A 23,196-nucleotide genomic window follows, 5' to 3' on the forward strand; every position below is an offset into this window, starting at 1 on the left:
TTAAACTGTGGGCAGAAAAATCACAAGAATTATGGTATCATTTATAAAATTTTCACATGTCCGCACCATGAGTTATTAATCTTTTTCTAAACAATATTCTGGCTACAAAGGGGTGTGGTTTTCTCTCAGCACAAGGCAGAAATACTGGTTAATCCAGTTCTGCCAAGCCAGCTTGCTCTCACAGGCAGTGCCCCTCCCAGCTCCTGCCAAGAGGAAACTACATTTTACGACTGCGGTAATAAAAACCTTTGCCTGAGTGAAGAGGGCTTTGTTCACTCTCCTGCAGAGCACAGGTAATTCAATTATCAGATAGATGGCATATCCTTAGTGTGGGCAGCAAAAGGAAGGTTGGCCTGGGAACACAGTGGTGACTCAAGTTTCACTCCTGATGGGGGTAGCTGCCAAGCAAAATCAAGTTCCTTAAGCCAGACCTTCAGCTAACTGGCAGGTTTTTTGTTGCTTTTTAACTTAACTTGCAATTTTTACACATGCAGCTAGAATGCTGATTCTAAGTGCAAAACTATGACATTTCAACATTTACAAAGGCATGTGACACCAAACATAGGTCACTCATTTAATCTAAACATTTTCGATTTTAGTGTCCTTAAATCCAGTGCAACTTAAACTGCTGCAATCCACAGCTCAGCCTGTCTTGTTATAAACCTTGTCTTATGATCTTCATTTCCCAGGTTTTGTAGGCACACAAAACTCCATTCTGCCAAATGTCTGCTGGTGTTCAGTAAATATTTTGCACATATTGCAATGTTTGAAAATAGGCATTTTGACTTGCCTTCAGGGAAACAGAGTGGTTTTAAAACGCCGGCTTTTGGATAGTGGTGAGTACTGGTACTGCACCCATTTTTGGGATTTAAGAAATGAATTCCCCACAATTCTAGGTTGCATTTGGCAATCAGCATTGCCATTCCCAATGGTTTCAGACTACTGTGCGGGTAGTCCAATGGTGATTTTAAAGCGCTTTGAAGCTAACCGGCGCTACTGTTTTTCCTTTGGCAACCCATTTCCCTCATGGCAACCCGGCCTTTCATTCTCGCACTGGTGGGTGGCAAGTGAGGCAACCATTTTAGTCTGCGCACAAACTGCGCAGCTTTCCTGGATTTCGGCGCACATGTGGGTTTTCCGCCATCTTGAATTTTCTAAGCCCACAGCACCAAATGTTGTGGCATGATAGCTTAAACGTGGGTCAGGACACCCAACAAGCCCCCCCCCACGTGACTGCCCCTTGAATTTGAGTCGATGGGGAGTCGCGTGCACAAGGGTTTTGACCCATGCACCGGTCTGTCCGCATAATCTTCTTCCTCTTCTGTAGATGGCACAGTTCAGCATCTTCTTCTCCATCCGGTACTGATCGATGGTTCTCCTCGCCGGTCCTGATGGGAATATTGGGCGGTCCACTGGGCCCATTGAATCTTCGTTCCCGGTCTCCGGATCGCCCTCCTCGGCCCGTCTTCAGGTTTTCTTTCTCCTAGGACGACAAAGGAAGAGCGGCAATACCTACTCATAGACGTTTTTCCACCACTGTTGAGATAGTGGGGCAGCATATGCATTTCATCATAACGAAACATTACATTCTTATTTTGAAAAACAGTATGACTAAGAGACAGTTTCATACAAATCACAGTATGTTAGAGACTAGATGTGGTACGTTTTATGATTGGAACTGAATTAGTCTGATACAGTACCCGCTAGGATTCCAGAGGATTCCTCCAGTTGTTGCAGAGTGTGCCTGGGATGGCAACACTTCAACTGGTTTATGTGTACCCACTTGTCTTCCCCCTCTGCCGAACCGCCTTTGGGGATGCGGATCTTGTAGGCCACAGGGGAGATCTTGTCGATGATCTCAAAGGGTCCCTTCCATGTAGGCAAAAATTTGCGCTGCTTGGCCTGGTTCCTTTGGAAGTTGTATAGATAGACCCGGTCCCCCACCTGATATTCCTTCCTGGAAGTTTTCAGGTCATAGTGGGTCTTCATGCTATCAGCTGATCTTTCTAGATTCCGCTGAGCATAAGCAAAAGCATGTTGGAGGTGTTTCCTTAAATTCTCCACATACTCATGAGTTGTGGAGGCATTTATCAGTGTCTGCTCTTGGGTCCTGTATAGCAAATGCTGAGGAAGCACCATCTTGCGCCCAGTCATCAACTCAAATGGTGACATTTTGGTTGCAGATGAAGGGGTAGATCTGATGGCCATTAGGACCAGAGGTAATCGGATATCCCAACTTGGCCCAGAATCTGCCACAAACTTTTTTAATATGCTCACAATTTTCCAGTTATATCTCTCTACTGCCCCAGAGGAAGCTGGTCTATAAGCAATATGCAGCTTTCGCTTGACCCCCAATATCTCCCACATCTTTGTCATTACTTCACTGGTGAAGTGGCTACCTCTGTCTGACTCAATCCTTTGAGGTAGACCAAAACGGGAAAAGATGTGGTTAATCATCAAGGCAGCTGCAGTTTCTGCCTTGCAATTTGGGGCTGGGAGACATTCCACCCACTTGGTAAACAAGCATGTGACGGTCAACATGTACTTATTCCCCCTAGCCGAGCGAATCACAGGGCCTACAAAGTCGATTTGTAAATCTGACCATGGCAGTGTCATTCCCCTCTTTTGTAAAGGCGCCCGGTGCGTAAGGGATGATGGCTGAAATTGTGCACACACAAGACACCCCTTCAAGTATTGGTCGAGGTCCTGCCCCATGTGTGGCCAGTATGCAACCTCTCTTAAGATTTCCAGTGTTGTGTGAAACCCCCTATGACCGGCGGTGGCCGCATCATGGGCGTGACTTAACATCAGGCTTCGGAATGAGGTAGGAACCACCCACTGATCGTGGCCAGCTTTGGATTTCCTTACCAGCAAACCGTCTTGGATCCGGAACATTTTTGGACATTTCATCAACACTCTTAGGTCCTCTTTCCCAATGTAATCGGTATCTGTCAGGGGAAAGTTCTCAGGGTCCTCAAGGTGCTGGTAAAATTTACCAATAATTGGATCCCCTTTCTGAGCTGTAATTAAATCAGCATCAGGGGTCTCCTTACTCCATTGTGCAATTGAAAGGTCGTTGTGAGCATTTGTCTGGGACCTAGTGATGGCAGTGACCTGGATTTCCCCCAACAGGGACTCAATCTCAATTAGATCCCCTTGGATGGCCCCGGTTTTGGCCAGCTGATCAGCTAAGTCATTTCCAGTTTTGTCTGGTCCCTCTACTTTGGAATGACCCTTGATCTTCTTCCAATAGATGGTCATCTCATTCGAGGTGACCTGATCATCAATGTTTTGGATCAACTTCCCATGTTTCAAGGGTTTGTTGTTAGCACATAACATGCCTCTGGTTTTCCAATTAACCAGGTGCTCCACGAACCCGTTCCGTACATAATCCGAATCTGTGATTATGACCAGTTCGTGGAGTTGATGCTGGACAGCAGTGAGGATGGCCTGATGCACAGCCATCAATTCTGCCACCTGACTACTTCGGGGACCAATTTTGTATCCAGCGGAGGGTTCTGGGGACTCATTCACCCATGCATTCCCTACGCCGGCCACCAGTTCTTTCTCCCCGTCGTTGTCAACATGGTAAGAGCATCCATCCACATAGACAGTGGGCATTCCCTCACACTTGTCCTCTTCAAAGACTTTGTGGGGGTAATTAAGGTATGCCTCCATGTTGTCCTTTATTTTTAGACTTTCGTCCTCGAGACAGTTTTCTCTGGCACAATCATGCAAGTCAGCCAGACCTTGCGCGAGGGGACTCTTCTTGTTTTGGCCATATCTGACCTCCACAGGAAAGCCTTGCATTGACAGAATCCAGGACGTAATTCGGGAATTACTCACATTTCCGGCCCGGATTCTGTCACTTTGGAGATATTGCAGAGGCTGGTGTGGAGTCTCCACTATGATGTGTTCCCCCTGGATAAACGGGCGGTAATTCTTCAATGCCCACACCGTTGCCAGGAGTGCCTTCTCACAATCGTTGAATTTTTCCTCCACAGAGGATAAAGTTTTGCTCGCATAGGAGATTACTTTATTGACCTGGTCATGCTTTTGGTATAATACTGCCGTCAAGCACGTATTAGAGAACGCCGTCTCCAGGAAGAACTCCTTGTTTCTGACAGGGTAAGCTAGGCAAGGCGCTTGTGAGAGGCTTCTCTTGAGTTGTTTTACTGCCTCGGCTTGTTCTGGACCCCATTCCCACTTGACCCCCCCCTTCAGGAGATGAATCAGGGGTCTGGTGATCTCTGCGTAGCCCTCAATGAACTTTCTGCTGTAATTAGTCAGTCCAAGGAGGCTCCTTAGTTCCCGCAGAGTTGTGGGGTCTTTCAGTTTCTGAAGTGCTTCCACTTTCTTTTCCTGGGGACAGAGATCCTGAGGAGTAATCTCATGCCCCAAGAAATTAACACGGGTTCTACACCACTGTGCTTTTTGAAAGGAAAGTTTTGCTCCGGCGGCCCTCAACTGGGTCAGAACATAACGGATCTCCGCTATGTGTTCCTCCACAGATGAACTTTTGATGAGGACATCATCTACATAAGCCAGGTTGCCCCTCGCACCCAGGTCGGGCATGGCCTTATGTAGGAAAATGTTGAATTCATTGCCGGAGTTGAGGTATCCGAAGGGAGTCCGGGTCCATGTGTACTGCTGGCCCCCAAAGGTAAAAGCCAGTTTGTATTGGTCCTCCCTGCTGACAGGCACGGTCCAGTATCCATTGGTCAGGTCTATTGCAGTGAATACCTGTGACCCCTGGATCTGGGCCAGCCCTTGGTCAATGTAGGGCAGAGGCCATCGGGAAGTATGGACCCGTTTGTTGAGCTCCCTGAGGTCGGCGCAGAGTCTCCACTGGCCGTTTGGCTTCAATATCCCCAGCACCGGATTATTGAAGGTGCTGTGGACTGGACGGATTATTCCCCGGGACTCAAGGTTCTTAATTATTTCAGTAAGGGACTCCATTGATGCGAGAGGCAAGCAATATTGCTTCACAAACACAGGAGTCATGCCAGGGTCCGTGGGGATTGTTGTTGTGTGGATGTCGGTACGACCACAGTCATATGAGTCTACCGCAAAGAGATCTTGGAAATCCAAGAAAACTTGTTTCAACTTTTGCTTTTGTTCCAGAGTCACACAGGCGTCAGCTAGGTTGACTCTCTCTTCCACCATCTGCCTGAAGCCTGGAAAGACTTCTGGTTTGGCTATCTCAGCGGCCTCCTCCAGCTGGGTGGAGAAGTCCCTGGTCAGAGTGCTGATTTGGACTGGAGGCTTCAGGTGGGAACGGCAGCCCTCATGGACCTGGAAAATCACCTCATCCCTCCTGAAGTCACAAGTCACATCTTCCTTACCATAGGGGCAGGAAGTGTACACCAGGAAGTTCCCCCCATGCCGGGTAAAAATCCTGTCTGGTGTTGTATTGTCATCACTGTCACTGTCAAAACAGTCCTTGGGGATTGGTCCTAACAGTTCATTTACTAAGTCGATGGAAAAATGTCGGTCATCAACCGCCATTCCAATAATGGTGCCTGCGGCTAGAGTAATACTCTTTAAGTCGCTGTTATCCACCTCTATTAGAATGGTGTCATGTTCTATGTTGACTAATGGAGTTGGGTTTACCCCCAACCCTTGCTGTTGGAGAGAAGCGTTTAGATGTATGTAAGCATCAGGGTTTTTCAACTCTTGTCCCCTTTTAACTTTCACTTCCAGGGAGAATTGTCGAGTCCTTTCTGGGATGGTGACTTCCTCTTTTACCTGAATTTCAACTGCATAAGGTAGCAATTGAGCTGACCTAAATGCTTTTTCTGGATCATCAAAGCCCATGGGATTATCCGCTAATCGGGACCAAGCTTTGAAGTTTATTAGGTCCAAACTAATGGCAAAGCGATTGAGAATGTCACTGCCTAAGTAAAAGGCGGCAGGGACGTCTCGCACGACCCAACAATTGTGGACTATGCTCTTGTTGCCAATGGAGATTTTGAGCATACACCTGCTTGGCAGGAGATGTTTGGAATTAGGTGCTTCCAGGTCCATTTCCCATTTGTCTATCAGTTTGAAGGTGGGAATGGCTGGATCTTTTGGGAGTTGGCGGAACATGGCTTCGCTGATGAAGCTCTTACCGTTGTTCACACACACTCGAGCGAGAACAGAGTCCTTCCCATCATTTAACTGAACAGGGATGAACAACTGCTCTCCAATTTGCTGAATCTCAGCCAGGCTCTGAGCTGATTTCACATCTTTCTGGACTATAGGAGTGGGAGTTTCTGATTGTGGATTAGTATAGAATTTCAGAGTGTTTCCTTCCAGCGTGGAATACCACTTTAGACTGGAAGGAAGGTTGATTTTCAGAAATAGAGAGGACCCCCCATCACCAGTCTGTTGTCCTACTGCTATTACTGTCACGTCTGGAATCTGGTTGTTCTGGAAGTGAAATTCTACTTGGTCAGATTTTTGTTCAACCATGTGGCATGTGCCGTTTAAACTAACATGGTTGACACTCTGTTTTAATTTTATTGGTCGGCTAGTCTGGGTCCAGAGGACCTTGTTTACACAATCTATTAGGGGTGACAACCTTCTCAGGAGGTCATTCCCTAGTAAACAAGGGGTGCCCTCTGGGGTCACAACTATGACCGGGTGTTTCAACTTGTGTCGCCCGATCTTAATGTCCAAGTCTGCCGTCCCCTCGACGGGAATTTCCTTCCCGTCAAAGTTCTGCAGTTGTCCAGGAAGAGAGGTGAGAGGAATTTGGTAATTCTCTCCCCTTCCTGCATTCAGTTCGTCAAAGGCCCTTCTGGACAGAAGGGTAGCTTGAGATCCAGTGTCCACCAGCGCTGAGATTGTCCCCTGCCCCTGTACTTGTACCGGGGCATAATATCTTCCCTCCTTCTCCTCAAGGGGGCACAGGTAATGTACATTTTTGGACAACTGGTGGGCTAACTTTCTGGTTTTGGACATTGCTAGCGAAGAGATTTGGGCAGAATTCTGTGGAGAGCCTTGGGAATCTGAAAGAAAAAGTTGGCAACTGGAGATCAGAGCCCTTGTGGGTTCCCCTGGCTCCGGTTCTGGGCCGCCCCCCCCCTTTTTGGAGGCAGTCCCCAGGATGGGTTTGAACCAGGGGATTTTCTTGCTGTTGGTTCTGGGATGAGATGGTGGGCGGCGGTAGCTCAGTCTCCACATCTCCCCAGTCTGGATTTGCATCCCTAGGGACCCATTTTTCTTTGGGAGGAGTTCCCCCCTCTCTGAAGGAGAAGATCCTTTTCCCAGGATCCTCTGAGGATCCCTCTCCCTCAAATTGGAAGATCTGTACCTCCTCCTCAAACTGAGTCTGTTTGGGTCTTTTGTTTCTCCTACCCCCCCTCTGCTCCTTAGGAGGCAGACTTTCAGGGGCCAGAGATTTCGTTTCCGGTTCCTGGGTTTCCAGGGGCTGTTTACAAGTGAGGAAGGAAGCTTCCTCCAAGGCTTTACACCCCCCTTCCCTTTGTGCCTCCTCCCTGGGAACCGGTAAGTTATCGGGGTGCTGCCCCCGTCATTGTTCTGGAGCACCAGGTCCAGAGTTGGGTGCGTTCTGCGCCGGCACGCCCATCTGAGGGTTCTGCTGAGCACTCAGTATGTGACCCAGGTCCCGCGCCATGTTTTGAACCTGGCGCTCTAACTGGGAAACCCGCTCAGGCTGATACGGGGCCCTGTTTTCTCCCCTGGGCTGATCCCGGGAAGGGTAGCTGTCCCTCCTCTGGTAATACCCCGGGTTGGGAAGATTTGGGTACCCCTCCACCCTTGGCCTCCCCTCTCCCGGATTCAGTGGTCTGGGCTCAGGGAATTGGGGAAAGAAGGATGGATGGTTTTGGGGCTGGAAGTCGGGTGGATATCTGGGGAAAAAGTTCTGCCCAGGGTTTGGTAAATTTCTGCCCTCCTGTGGGAAGTTTGGAGGGAAGTTCCCTGGGTTAGGTGCTTGTCTGGATCCCCCCCCTTGGGCTGGAGGAGTCCACACATAACCCAGGATGGGTCGATTTCCCTTGTAACGGGGACTTACATAATCAGGAGAGCGAGGGACCCCATTTGTGGGGCTGCCTCCTTGGCTCCCTGTCTGTGACTGACCCGAGGACCTCCTGGGCCTAGCATTATTAGGTGCAGGCAGGTTTTTAGGCCCCCCATCTCCAAATCCAAAACGGGGGTGACCTTTACCTCTGCCACCTTGGCAGCAGCAGGGGTGCTGTTGGCTTTGGGGTTTTTCTGGGCATTACTTTTGCTATCTATCGGTTTCTGCACCTCATAGATCCGGGTAGCCTGTTCAATGACCCAGTCTAAAGATCTTTTCTCGTGAAAATCCCTCACGAGCTGGGTCATGATATATTTGGGCAAGGCATGGAAAAACGTATTTATAAATTCTCTGCTATCTGTGCGCACCCTTCTGGTGGTCTGCGCAAAAGCACGCTTTAACTCCTGCACAAATTCTTGTGGGGCCTGATCCTCCCCACATTGCAAATTGTAGGCTGCCTTGCGAGCCTCTTGAGGATTTCTGTGAACAGAAAAATGTTTCAAGATGGCCGCCTTATAGGTGGACCATCTTAAATGATTTTGGTCCTCCAGCCCCGCAAAGAAACTGGAGTATTCCGGGGAGAAGGTCCACTTTACATATTGAATACAGCTTTGGCTGTCCTTCATATGGAAAGTCTCCATCATTTGCTCAAACAACTCTAAGTGCTCCCAAACAGAATACTTAGCGTTCTTATGGTAAGGCGTGATGACGCTCCTGATCGCCTTAATCTGCTTTAAAGGGTCCTTAAGCAAGGCCCTTTTTGTCTTATTGGCCCTTTTGGTCCGGGTAACCCTGGTCCAATCGTCCTCGGACTCAGAGGCACTGCTCCCAGAGGTTCCCGTCTGTTCTTCCAGGTTTTCCCGGATTCTGCGAGCCTGGGAATGGCTGGCAGAATGTGGGGACCTGGTCTCCTGTGTCCTGCGCAGTTCAGAGGAGTCTTCAGATTCCTCCTTGCTGCCAGGATTTGATGGGTACCCCCTCCACTTACCTAACTGGGCAGAGGTTTTCAGGATGCCCTTAATGGGCCTACTCTCCTGGGGTTCCCCATTGAACTGTACTGTACTTGGGTGCCCATACCCGGATGCCCACCCCTCCATTCCTGAGTGGTACTGGCCTATGAGCCCCATACTCTTAGCTGGATAGTAATCTGCCATCCCTGCGGCACTGTGCTCATGTGCGCCAGGGGACATAGGGGTGGCAGAGTCCAGGGACTGAGAGGTATGAGGGCCTCTGGTACTAGGGCTCCTGAGGTTATGCTCCGGAGTTTCTCTTTCCCAGCGAACCTCATCTCTATCCGCCCCTGCTCCCTGTTGCAATGCAAGAGCCTGCATTTGTGCCTTCAGTTCCTCAGTTAAGGCCTTACTGGACTCTATCAGTCTCTCCTGCATCGCTACCTGTTGTTGGAGCCTATCATTGTGTTCACAGAGGGCCTCGTTTTCCCTCTGTGCTTCCTGGTTGGTCCTGGAGAACTGGGCCAGTCTTTGCTGCAGGAGGGTTACCTCCTGAGCTGTGTCCCTATTGGCCTGCTCCTTTCTTGCTAGAGCATCCTCCACCCTCCTGGTGTGCTCTAACAAGTTCTGGTGTTCTTTTTGGAGATCACCCAGTCCCTGGTGGGCCAGGTGATTTTCTTCCATTTTCCTTTTTAAATGGCAGACTTCCTGGCCTAAGGCGTCTCTTTCCTGACTAAGAGCCTGCATTTGTGCCGCCAGGTCGTCCCTCTGCCTTTGAAGGGCACCAGCTTTCTGGCGCTCCTGATCAAACTCTGCCTGGGTATCCAGGTCTTTCAGAATTAGTTTGTTGCTCTCTACCTTCACTCTATCTAGATGACTTTGCAGGGTGGCTACCTGCTCCGTGCATGCCCTGTTAAAGTCTAATTGTTGCTCCAGCTTTTTCTGGCTCTGCAGTAAGGAGTCCAAACTGTCTTGGTGCTCCTTCTGCAGGGCCAGAAATCTAGTATCCTGTTCTACCTTTTCCTGTTGCAGCACATCCATATCCTTCTTTATTTTAATGATGTGCTGCCTACTATCATCTTCTGACTCCTGGCTCCTCTGCAGCCTCTGCTCAGAAGAGACCAGGTCAGATTGGACCTTCTCTAACGCCATCTGTTGCCTATTTGCCAGATTTTGGCTTTCAGCACATCTATCCTGCATGTCTCCCATATATAGGTACAGGTATGCCGCTATCCTGGCAATCCTATTGTGTTCCTCTTTGGCTTTAGGAGCCATATATAGTTCACTCAGGGCCACATGTAAGGGACCCTGATCTCTATATATATCTGACCCTGTTTCAGTGACCTGTTGTGTAATGGCCTGCAACCACGCATCCTGTCCCTGTTCAGTCCATTCACCTCTCACAAATAGCTTATGCAAGAGGTGCTCTCTGGCTATTTTCATATCTACCAAGGTCGTCATTCTAGAGATTGGTCTCTGTCCTGACTTACAGAAGTAGTATTTTATTTTTGCAGAACAGAACTTTTCTTGGAGTGTCCCTTTTGAGGAATGCTTCACAGCGTAATGCAGCGTGGTGATCCGACCGGATGTATGTATCCCGTCAGTTAGCGCACTGTATTAAGCTGCACAAATGGTAAATCTAACCCAACGTCTCGGCTCGAGCCCCCAATTTGTAAGAGGATTCAATTCAGCACTACAGCTAAGTTAACGCCTAGTCTAGAATACTGAATGAAAACCCTTATTGATATATCTTTAGGTCCAGTTCATGCGTTCTGGATGACTACCCCTGTATAACACCCCTCTCTTGGAATCCCCCTGACCCCACTGAGCCAAGAAGTAGTTCTGTTTTGCAAGTTTAAAAGGTTTATTTGATAATTTAAAATAGATATATATATCACGCTTTATAATAAATTAATAATTGAATAGCACACTTAATCTGATATGATAAAGATCAACAACGGAGAATCTGGCACTAGCACACTTCTTATAATCACTAATGAGTTGACATGAAATGGATAAGGTAGCACACTGGTAAATAGGAACAAAAGTATAATGTGGTAGAGGATGCTTTATGTAAGCTCAGGTGGATGCAATATTCAATGAATGCAGTACAGAAAATACTCAATATGATTTCAACCAAACAATGTAATCACTTTTCTCTGGCTATTCACTCCCCCCCCTCTTTATGCAATGCAAGGAAATGGGAGGAAACACACAGTTCTCAGAAATGCAATCAATTGTAATTCAGTTCAATCCAGCAAGCTTAGACTACATAAGTTTGAAAACACAGGCCCAAATTGCTTTGATATGTGCTGGCAATGAATTGAAAAATATGCTAAAATACTTTTAATTCCCTTTCAGAGGTTCAGGGTGAGTGGTATCTAGTTAATATTAGTCCAGGCTCACACTAGCAATGATGCAGGGATAGTTAACAGGTTAAACGAATTTCTGGCAAATGGAAAAGCAAAACTGCTGTCTTTTTACACGTGAAGAAATTGCAAATCGCGGTAAAATTCGCGGATGCGTGTTCCGCGATTGCGGTAAAACTATAGGGGGTAGGAATGCGGTTCTAGGTTCGTCGGAAAGCCACGATTCTAAGCTATCAGAGGAAAGTTACTGCAAGTCTCTAGCCCAAACGGTTGCTGAGATATGACCGATTTACTAGAGGTCGTTTTTGGTTTTTACAAATTTTAAACGCACACTTTTTCAGCTTTAAAAATGATGGCAGGATAATACAATTGCTAAGCTGCAGTTCTACTTAGATTAAAAATGGATTGAATTATATGATTTTAACTAAGAGATGTGTTCTGAGTTTTGCTGAGTACACACAAGAGATTTTGAACCGGAAAGCGGCTTTGTCACGATCTGGTCAACAGTCTGGTCAGGTCTTCCCGGGTTCTGCTCACAGCGCCTGGCCTCTGGAACTGCTCACAGCGGTCTGGTCTGGGTCTCTCTGGGTACAGCACTGCTTTCTCTCTGCTAGGCACCGGTTCTCTGGGTCGGGTCCTGCCTTCTCTTTGGATATCTCTGTCACCGGGTTCTTGCAAAAGTTCTTGGCAAAATTCAGACGGCTCACCCGGCTGTCTGAAGAGTTCAGTTGCAAAAATATTTTGAGGCCTGCTGACAAATACTCTTGCTGGCAGTGGCCTTTTTGGTTAAGGTTCTGAAGTCTCTGTTTATCTTGGAGTCTAAGGGTTGGCTCTTTGAAGATTGATGGAGGTAAGTATGGATTTTTCCGGCAGAGTGCGTTGCAGCAAATGGAATTGAAGGTCCCTATCTGTCCTGACTCTCTGCTTTTATGTGTTTTTGAGAGTGGGTGTGTGTGTTGCATCACTAGACTTGCCCCTCTCACTTGTCATTGGTCCAGCTTTCATTCATCACTTGATTGGGGAATGAACTGTGAGTCAGAGTGATGTCATTTTATGGCTTGCCAAGGGGGCACTCCCTTGTCAGATTGCACACATTCTATATTTGATAATAAAAGACATATTTCACAGTTACACAGTTGCTTGAAATTACATATACATGGTGTGGCTGAATTTAGCCATGTCTCTGTCCAAATCTGCTCTTTCTAGGGGCTTGCATTCAGAGATGGTACATAATTGACTTTTTAACTGATTTTTCAATTTCTGACATGGACCCAACTTTACATACATGTGCGCAGGGAGTAGGGACATTAACTGATGAAGTTTCAGATTTTTAACATGCACACATTTAGAGTAATATCCACTTTTCCGCTGACACCCCCCTGTACATACCACCGGTTCTAAAAACCTCTTAAACTGTGGGCAGAAAAATCACAAGAATTATGGTATCATTTATAAAATTTTCACATGTCCGCACCATGAGTTATTAATCTTTTTCTAAACAATATTCTGGCTACAAAGGGGTGTGGTTTTCTCTCAGCACAAGGCAGAAATACTGGTTAATCCAGTTCTGCCAAGCCAGCTTGCTCTCACAGGCAGTGCCCCTCCCAGCTCCTGCCAAGAGGAAGCTACATTTTACGACTGCGGTAATAAAAACCTTTGCCTGAGTGAAGAGGGCTTTGTTCACTCTCCTGCAGAGCACAGGTAATTCAATTATCAGATAGATGGCATATCCTTAGTGTGGGCAGCAAAAGGAAGGTTGGCCTGGGAACACAGTGGTGACTCAAGTTTCACTCCTGATGGGGGTAGCTGCCAAGCAAAATCAAGTTCCTTAAGCCAGACCTTCAGCTAACTGGCAGGTTTTTTGTTGCTTTTTAACTTAACTTGCAATTTTTACACATGCAGCTAGAATGCTGATTCTAAGTGCAAAACTATGACATTTCAACAGTTACAAAGGCATGTGACACCAAACATAGGTCACTCATTTAATCTAAACATTTTCGATTTTAGTGTCCTTAAATCCAGTGCAACTTAAACTGCTGCAATCCACAGCTCAGCCTGTCTTGTTATAAACCTTGTCTTATGATCTTCATTTCCCAGGTTTTGTAGGCACACAAAACTCCATTCTGGCAAATGTCTGCTGGTGTTCAGTAAATATTTTGCACATATTGCAATGTTTGAAAATAGGCATTTTGACTTGCCTTCAGGGAAACAGAGTGGTTTTAAAACGCCGGCTTTTGGATAGTGGTGAGTACTGGTACTGCACCCATTTTTGGGATTTAAGAAATGAATTCCCCACAATTCTAGGTTGCATTTGGCAATCAGCATTGCCATTCCCAATGGTTTCAGACTACTGTGCGGGTAGTCCAATGGTGATTTTAAAGCGCTTTGAAGCTAACCGGCGCTACTGTTTTTCCTTTGGCAACCCATTTCCCTCATGGCAACCCGGCCTTTCATTCTCGCACTGGTGGGTGGCAAGTGAGGCAACCATTTTAGTCTGCGCACAAACTGCGCAGCTTTCCTGGATTTCGGCGCACATGTGGGTTTTCCGCCATCTTGAATTTTCTAAGCCCACAGCACCAAATGTTGTGGCATGATAGCTTAAACGTGGGTCAGGACACCCAACAATATCCCCTGTCCTACCTAAACCAGGCTCGTATAATCATCAACTCTTCTTCATGGAATATCAATAAAGTAGGATATATCATTAACACACCTCAAATAAGTACCGGATCTTTCAAAATGATCATGCAAACCAACATCCTAGAAAACTTTAATGGCAACATAAGCAAACTCAGCGCCAACCACTAAAACACTTGATGTGTTACTTAGCAAACTCGAATCAGAGCCAGTGACAATCTTGCACACTCTTGCTTGGTAAGTAACAAAGTAAATTAAAACCAGAGCCATACTTAGAAACCGTGGTGTGTAAAGGAATTACTAATAATGAAACACCATGGCATGGCCAGAGTGTAAGGTGAAACACCCACAGGGTAAACTATCATGAGGATATACATTATCCACAAATCGCACAACTCTAACGTAAAAATGAAACTTCAATCTGTCATGTATTGATGAAATACCCAGCATGACAAGAGAAGTACTCACCATCTTAAATAAAAAGGAAAACAACCAATGACCTCCTCACTTAACAGAAATTATTATTATCATTATTATTATTATTATTATTATTATTATTATTATTATTATTATTATTATTATTATTATTATTAATAATAATAATATTAATAAAAATTATAACTCGCCATTTATATAATGCCTTTATCCAAAATGCTTCACTTAGAACATTTTCATAAACAATTATTATTACTCAATCAGAATTGGTGCTCATTAGCTTACATTAATTTATGATTTTATAGAGAAAACCTTATCTATCCAATATTAAATCAGATCGAACTAAAGCCAGAAGCCATCAAAAGAAAAACGTGCTGTGAGAATTGTCTGCCGTTTCATTAATGTAAAATGCTAGAAATCAGGATGGGAGATCCGTAGACAGCTGTCTTGTTTTGAAGCTATTTTATTTTGCCTTCAAAAACGATTTTGCACAGATAAATCGAATTAAACATTTACAGGACTTTCGATAAGCACGAAAGTATGGACAGACGTTTTTTCTTAAGAGAAATACAGGTGAGTATAGTCCTCTTCAATTATCGAGAGACAATTTCCACAGTGGTGCACGAGTATGCAATACAGGTAGGTAGTGACATAGAACTTGTGCAGGGTGTGACCCAGGACTGTAGTAGGTCCGGGGGTATTCAACAAAATAGTGTACACAACACTATCCATCAACACATATATACAAAGGTTGTGCCACAAAACATCGACACAGAGGTGTTTTGGCCAAACAGGGCTGGGTAAGGGCCCGTAATGATGGCCTTCATCTGGATGATCACTGGTAGTGGTGCTGTCCATATAGGTAATCGTCTGCAGTGGTGCTGTGGGGACTCTGTGCTTGTTATGAGTACTGGACTCTGGGAACCATGTCTGCAATGAGCATGGGAAGACTTGCATGATTCGGGTCTCATTGGCCAATAAATACAGCCTTAGGCCTCTAGGAGCGAATGTGGCTCTGGATTCCAGAGCCACAAGGAGTGTAGACGCCATTTTTTGCATGGCGTCTGCACTCTGCACCTAGATACTCTTGACACTCGAATCACAGAAGCTCCTGTTGTGGTATGTATAACATTGGTGGAGCTCCTTGGCATCCTGAAGGAAGCAGGGAAGATTGTGAGGAAGCCGGCATGAGCAGTAGGCGGGCAGTGCAGAGTCCAGATGGAGGGGTTGGTGTTACAAACCCTCACATGCTATTGCATGAAGGAGGCTACTGAGGCAATGTGTTCCCCCAATTATGTCCTCCTATAGAGGCCAGAGTTACTCCACAACTAGAGTGTCCAGGTCCTCAACACCTCTGTGTGCATTGCAGACAACAGCTCTGGCCACCCCCTCTCCTGCCCTCACCTCCCCACCCCTTGAAACTATACCTACACCTGGCTATGACAAAATTCTCAAATGCAGTAGTGTTACAACTACTTCAGACAAGTTGGACTATTGGACTTAAAGAGTGTGAGGGTGATTTTGTTCCGAAGAGAGATAGTGTAAGGAAACAGGAAGGTAATGTGGGAATTTGAGGGTGCTGTATTGGGGATTGGACAAGTTAGGTGTGCGTGATAGACTTTGGGGTAATTGGGGAGTGTGTTGGGGTTGGGGACATCATAGGTGGGTATACAATGTATATGGAGTAATAAATAACACATAGCCTAAAAGCTTGTATCAATGATTACATTTGCAGATCGGTGGCCATGGTGAGATGAGGTAACTAGGTCAGTATGTTGGTGTTCTGATGCCAACACTCAACTCCGACAACAGTCTGCAGCCATACCAAACACCACTCCTGTCTACTTCCTCGCAAAATGCCAGTGGTTCTCTTGACTGCCCACATCATGCAGCTGTTGAATATGTTTACAAGAGGGTTCACCTGATGCCCCTCTTTTCTTCTCCTCCTCCTCTCCCGATGTGCCTGTGAAACTTCCTCTCCCTCGCGTCCCTTCAACTTGGTGCATACTTACCTGTGTGTGGGTTACACCATTCAGCACAGGCTGTGCTGTGGCTTAACCCAGCGGTGTTGAGGCAGAATTTCAGACTTTGCTGGGATCTGTCTGACAATGTCCAATTTATGATGTTCAGGGTGCCACCGTCGGGTCATCAGCATGCAGACAGTCAAATGCTGTGGAGTAAGGTAAACATGTGACGTCTAGTGTGTTCACGAGTGCTCAAAATAAAATGTTCCCAAAATCCTTCTGCACTACACACCAATTCTGTGTATAAGGTTGCTCAGGTAGGCTAACTTCTCCCTCTCATCCTGACACTGGTAACCATCCCCCAAAGACCCACATCCAGGGGTGGACTGGGAACCAAAAGAGGTCCTGGAAATAATTGTCAAAGTGGCCCCATATTGCACATTTCCAGCAAGCCCCACCCTTTTCCGATGAGAAAATGTGGAAATAAAATAGGTTACCACACAACAGATGTCCAGGGTGCAGAGGCCCACCAGGAAATGTCCAGAGTTCCCTATAGGCCAGTCCATCACTGACAACATCAACTCTTGACATGCCTGTTAATGAGACCTGCCACATACATATTGCTACATGGGGGACCTCCTCTGCTCTAACTTTTCATACTCTTTTTCATGTGCTTGCAAGACCTTGTTTGGTCTCATCTGCTGGTCATTGACTTCAGATATTGTTTGTTGTTTTATCTATCTCTCTTTGTTATCTTTCATTTACAGGTTACACATTTTGCAATATGCACAGGTACCACAGTGCTCCCACTTTATTTTTGTTTGTGAGTGCCTTTTTGTCAGGTGACATTTTTGCAGGGACATTATTACATGGAACCGTTCATTGCTGATTAGTTTTGTAAAATGCATTTGTTTGCATCATCTATTTAGGCACTCTCTTTGCCTTCAATACATGTGTTACTCGCCTGGAAGCCATTACCACCACCCTTTAGGTGAAGTACAAATAAGGAGACATTTTGGGAACTTTCAGGCTGTTTTATAACTCATAATTAGAAGGTAAATACTACATGTGGATTTTTGCTGTATTTTCCGCAAACAGCTTCATGAAAATACTGCATGCAAAACTCAACTTGTAATTTGGGCTGCCATTAAGAACAGGCAAAACAGCCAAACCTTAATAGCGGCTCTTAGCCTGCCCCGAACCCAGAAAAAATTTCTCATCCTTGTACTCATTTCAACCTTCTCACAAGTAACCGTAACGGAAGTTGAAGACATCATACAAAGCCTAAAACCATCTCACTGTGAAGGTGATACTTGCCCCGCTACCATCATTAAAGAGGGAGCAAAAAATCTAGCCCCCTTCATCACCGCGTTGATAAACTCCTCATTCTCTTCCAATCATGTACCCAACAACCTCAAGGAAGCTTGGGTTATGCGCTTACTAAAAAAACCTGGACCCAAATGTCCCCACTAACTATAAGCCCATCACCACCGTCCCGTTCCTTCTGAAAATCTTGGAGGATTGGGTGGCCTTCCTGCAAATTCAGATGCACTTAGAGGAGAACAAACTCCTAGGACGTAGACAATCAGACGTCAGACCCAACATGGTACTGAGACTGCCCTCCTTGATCTAAAGATCCAAATGGACGAGGCGAAGGACAAAGGTAAGCTAGCAATCCTCCTACTCCTTAACTTATCTGCGGCCTTCGACCTCGTCGACCATCAAATTCTCACCAAACACCTCAACACAGCAGCATCTTTCTCCACCAGTGCATCCGACTGGGTTAAATCCTTCTTATAAAATCTGACTACCAGAGTCTTCTCCCCTTCGGCCTCAGCAGACCCCACACCAATACTCTGTGGTGTCCCACAGGGATCTTGTGTGTCGCCCACATTATACAATATATTTAGGAAGCTACTCTTCGACCGCCTGGATAACTTGGGTGTCATCTACACTAACTATGCAGATGACACTCAGTCCTTATTCCCCTCACTGGCTGCTACGACCATGACTCAAAACTGCTAAATAATATATATCTCGAAATACAAGCCTGGATGGCTACCAACAGTCTTTGCCTCAACAACGACAAGACTGAGTTAATGATTGTGGGTACTCAGGCACACTTGAACAAACTCGACACCAGATACTCAGCCTTCACCATCAACGGTAATATAATCAATGTCTCTAAAGAGATAAAAACACTGGGAGTCTACCTCGACTCAACTTTGTCTCTTAAAAAACAGGTCAACAGTGTAGCATCTTTAACGGCCTACACTAATAAACTGATCTACAGCTGTAAATCTTATTTATCCACAAGCAGCTGCCTAACATTGGCTAGAACACTTGCTTTATCTAAACGTGATTATTGCAACACTCTATTCCTTGGCTCCTCTGAATACAACCTAAACAGACTCCAGGTACTTCAGAACAACTCTCTTAGAGCTGCACTTAGCCTTCCCAGATCCTGCCATATTTCCACTCACAGACCTAATGCCAATTGGCTACCCATCCGTGACAGAATTACCTTACGCACCCTGGCCATCACACACAAAGGCCTCACTAACTCTGCCCCGAAACGCCTGGCTGACAAAATCTGCAAACACCACAGCACACGCACCACTACATCAACTCACTCCCACAATTTGGTAGTGCCAAGATTTAATCTGAAAACAGCCGGAGGAGCAAGCTCCCCAGTCCAAGCCGCCAAACGATGGAACTCCATACCCATCCCTCTTAGACTGGAACCCTCCTTCCTCACTTTTAAAGCCAGTATAAAGAATTGGCTGTTCAGCAGGCCTCCTCACTAAGATACCGCCATTGTATCTAACCTCTGGCCAATTAGGCCACTGCTCTCCCTCTTGTCTAGCTATAATATTGTACATTATTTCCTTTTTCCGTCCCATCTGTAACCAGGGTCCCAGTTGTTTCTTTCCATTTTTGTACTCTGTACTCTGTTCTTTATTTATGTACTGTACTTTTTTTTATACCTCATTATGTATGTAACCTTTAAGTTTCTCAAGCGCCCAGTTACCCCAGGGTTCGGTGTGTGATAGAAATAATAAACACATACAAATACAATGTGTTATAACAATATTGCATGTTTTTACTATCACCCTAACTCATACTGACAGTTTTAGAAGCGAAAGCATGTATTGACTAATTTGATTTTTTTGGAAACAGTAACTGGACAAAGCATTATTATCAGACCTCTCGAAAGGGAAGGGATGTGGGAAAAATACAAGTACTTGTTTTCGTCTAACAGTGTATGTATTGTAATACGACTTCTCTTAATCAGACAAAAAGACGCTGGAGAGCGGAACATTCAGTATAAAGAACAATGAAAATCCGCACTATATTTGCTGAGATATTCAAAGGTTGAAAGAAAACAACAGCTGCCAAAGCCTCTCAGAAAATCACACAAAAGGTTTTTTGGTATGCACAATTTTCACATTTCGCACAATTCTTTAGACATGGGTGCTCCAACAGAGATTTTTTTTTTAATGTTATTATTTTTACTGTAACAAAGCTGTACTGATCACAAACAAGGTAATTGTTGAAAGCGTGTAATAGCACAGAAGTTCCTGAAGTTGCATGCACTCAAAACTGTGAGTGGTATTACGGAAACTTTGCACTGATGCAAATGGGATTAGAAACAAAGCAAAACTGCATTATCATGCCTGTACAGTGTTTGTGCTTTTTCTTTTACTGTGCTTGGTTTATCAAAACTTTTAGCAAATAAGATTTAAATGTAACAAACAATCATACAAAGTTAACCAACAGATAAACATACAACATCCAATTAATATCCAAAATTTAAGACATTATGCATAAAATTGATCACTCCTATTATCAAAGAGATCTCATTTCCATGTAAAATCCAGATATAAATGAGATCCATTTCAATCAGGGTTTGTATCCGATCTTGGTACTTCTATGAACATAATCTCGCTAAATATGATCAAGTTTCATTGTGCCACTCAGAAATAACCATTGTATATGGCATTTGTGGATTTTTGGGTGGCCTTTTACTCTATTGATCGACAACTACTCTATGAGAAACTCAGCCTTTATAAATGCCCAGCCTCGCTACTCTCCCTGATTGATCGTCTTCACACAAATACAACAATGTAGGTTAGACTTTCGTTTGGAGGGCTATTATCTGCATCCTCTGCTACTGAACGTGGGCTGAAGCATGGATGTATACTGGCCTCCACCCTTTTTTAATGTATTAATTCTGGACATGGGTGACACATTTATGGAAACAACAAGTGATGCCCCAAAACTCCGCACTGAACAAATAGCACGGTTACTCTATGCGGACAATCTTGTCCTTTTGTCTTTAACTCCGAAAGGTTTGCAAAACCTTTTAGACAAATTAGATGTATGTGCTCCAGTAAACAACCTGCTGATAAATACTGAAAAAATAAAAACTAATTGTGGCTTGTAGCAAAAATGCAAGACAAAAAGAAAGCAAGTACTTGTGGTCTTTGCAGAATTCCAAACTTGCGATTGTACCTCAATATAATTATCTAGGCGTGTACATTAATAATTTGGCTAGTGAAACCTATATATGCTTAGTTTGGATTCCAAACTAGTAACTTTCATATCACAGGCAGAAATGTTGGTCTATAAGTGTGGTAATTTCACATGTAGCCACATTATGATGTTTTATCAACAGAAGGTTGTACCCATTATGCTATATGGTTCTGAGACAAAGCTTCCCGGAGACCAAAAGTGCTGGGACAAATTTGATGCCCGTTTTTGGAAACAAGATTTGAAACTTCGTAAATGTACACCGATGGCCATAATACATTTTGAACTGGGGTCTTTGTCTTTGTATGTTCAAGTCTTATGGAAAATGTGCTGCTTGTTAAGAAAATGTCTTCTGGGCTCCAACTCAAACCATATCCTGAGTGTTGTAGCCCGTTACTTATTAACATCTGTACATGTTTTCCTCCGAGCTTGGCATAATTTTATCACAGATGCCTAGTCTGATGCAAACATCCCTTTGGAACTTCTACTAGCCAATCCGGGGAGAGCTGAGATTAAGCTTTATCAATATGATTGGATATGCACACACGCAATATGTATAATTTACATAGATTTTAATCCAGTATTGTCTGGATATAGGAAATTTCATCAAATGGCTGACTATTTGATCAAGTGTCCCTCACCACATATCAGAAATCAATACCTAATATTCACACTAAATTTGTGGCCTACAACCAATATATTGGCAAGGAGAGGTCTCACAACCAAAGAGCAGAATTTGTGTTGCCATTGTACGAACACACTTCGAAAAGAAACATTGCAGCACTTGTTTGTTGAGTGTCCTGCTTTAGCTATAAAACGTCAAGTATTTTTTATGAACATATTTAATATGTATCATCCTTTTAATGTGTATGAGTTATGTCAAACCATTTTCACTTGCTCCAGATTCTTGGTGAGAATTGCGTTTGTGCAATTTCTGGAATGAGTTCTTCCACTTCCAGGAGCTCAGTCTAAAAAGGCTGTCCATACTATATCCCAAAAAACTATCTTGAGCCTCTTGAATTTAATAAGGGTGAAATGCATGTATATCTCATTTCCTTTTGTTTGTGACACATTTTAAAATTACAGTCTTGAAGTTAAGGGTTCGTTTTAGATCAAGGACAATGCTTATAAGGACTCCTGATCCAAGATTTTGTATAATCCCTTTTTTTAATTACATTTACTTTTTACTGCTTTATAGTTATTGTTACTATGCTCAATGAATTTTAAGATTTGTCATTGTAATTTTAAATGGAATATTCTGATGTTACCATTTCTCAATGTTACTTTTGTATTTGTTTTGTAATGAATTTGAAAGGTTGATATTTTCAGCCAACCAAATAAAAAATAATAATAATAATCACTCTGAAAAATAGAAAGTTCATTATGTACAAAATAGTTCAAATACAACACACGTAAAGGGTACAGTACTGGACACTCAACAAACAAATTAACCAAAGTTCCACTCTCATTTTTACAAAATCTAAATAATCTTACAACACGAGGTACATTCTGCATCCTGTGGTCTCCCTGGCTGGATAATAAATTCAATTACTGTGCTGTCTTTTGTGCGATTGAAACCCTTTAGCATTGGCTGACTGAATGCTTTCCCTTGAAAGATCTTAGACACTGTCATTTTGGACGATGTTTAGAACCGTTTACAATTCTAACTCCCGATATTACCTGATCATAAATGTTATCAGGTCCTCATATTTACTGGCACTTAGCAACCCTACATTTTTTAAGTGAATTGAACTCTGCTAATTTAACTGCTGATCTTTTAAGTTATGGTTGTTGAATTCATGTGCTGTGTGTTTTAGACTATGTTTGTCGAACATCTTTTAGATCTTGTGTTTTTGATACTTCTTTTATTGTAATAGTCTGTAGTTTTGTTTATGGGAAATCTGATTGTTTTTTGGATTTTTTGTATATTGCAAAGTGTGTAAGGCACCTTTGGCCAATTCAGGAAATAAAATAAATACATAAGTAATAATAGTAATAATAATAATAATAATAATAATAATAATAATTATTATTATTATTATTATTATTATTATTATTATTATTATTATTATTTAAATGAAGAAAAGCCAGCATTAATTTCCTTTGTTGTCATTCATTTAGCTTTGTCTATGGCAACTGGCTATGAAAATAACTTATATTTACAGGCATTAGTGAGTTTTTGTAGCCAATCCACAAGCTGAAATGTCTTCTTAACCCCTATAGGATTGTTCAGGCAGGTCCTGGGATGAGGCATGGACTGAATCTAAGATGGTAATACA

Source organism: Ambystoma mexicanum, chromosome 10 (assembly GCF_040938575.1).
Source record: "Ambystoma mexicanum isolate Mex_15411 chromosome 10, UKY_AmexF1_1, whole genome shotgun sequence".
In the NCBI taxonomy this organism is placed as follows: Eukaryota; Metazoa; Chordata; class Amphibia; order Caudata; family Ambystomatidae; genus Ambystoma; species Ambystoma mexicanum.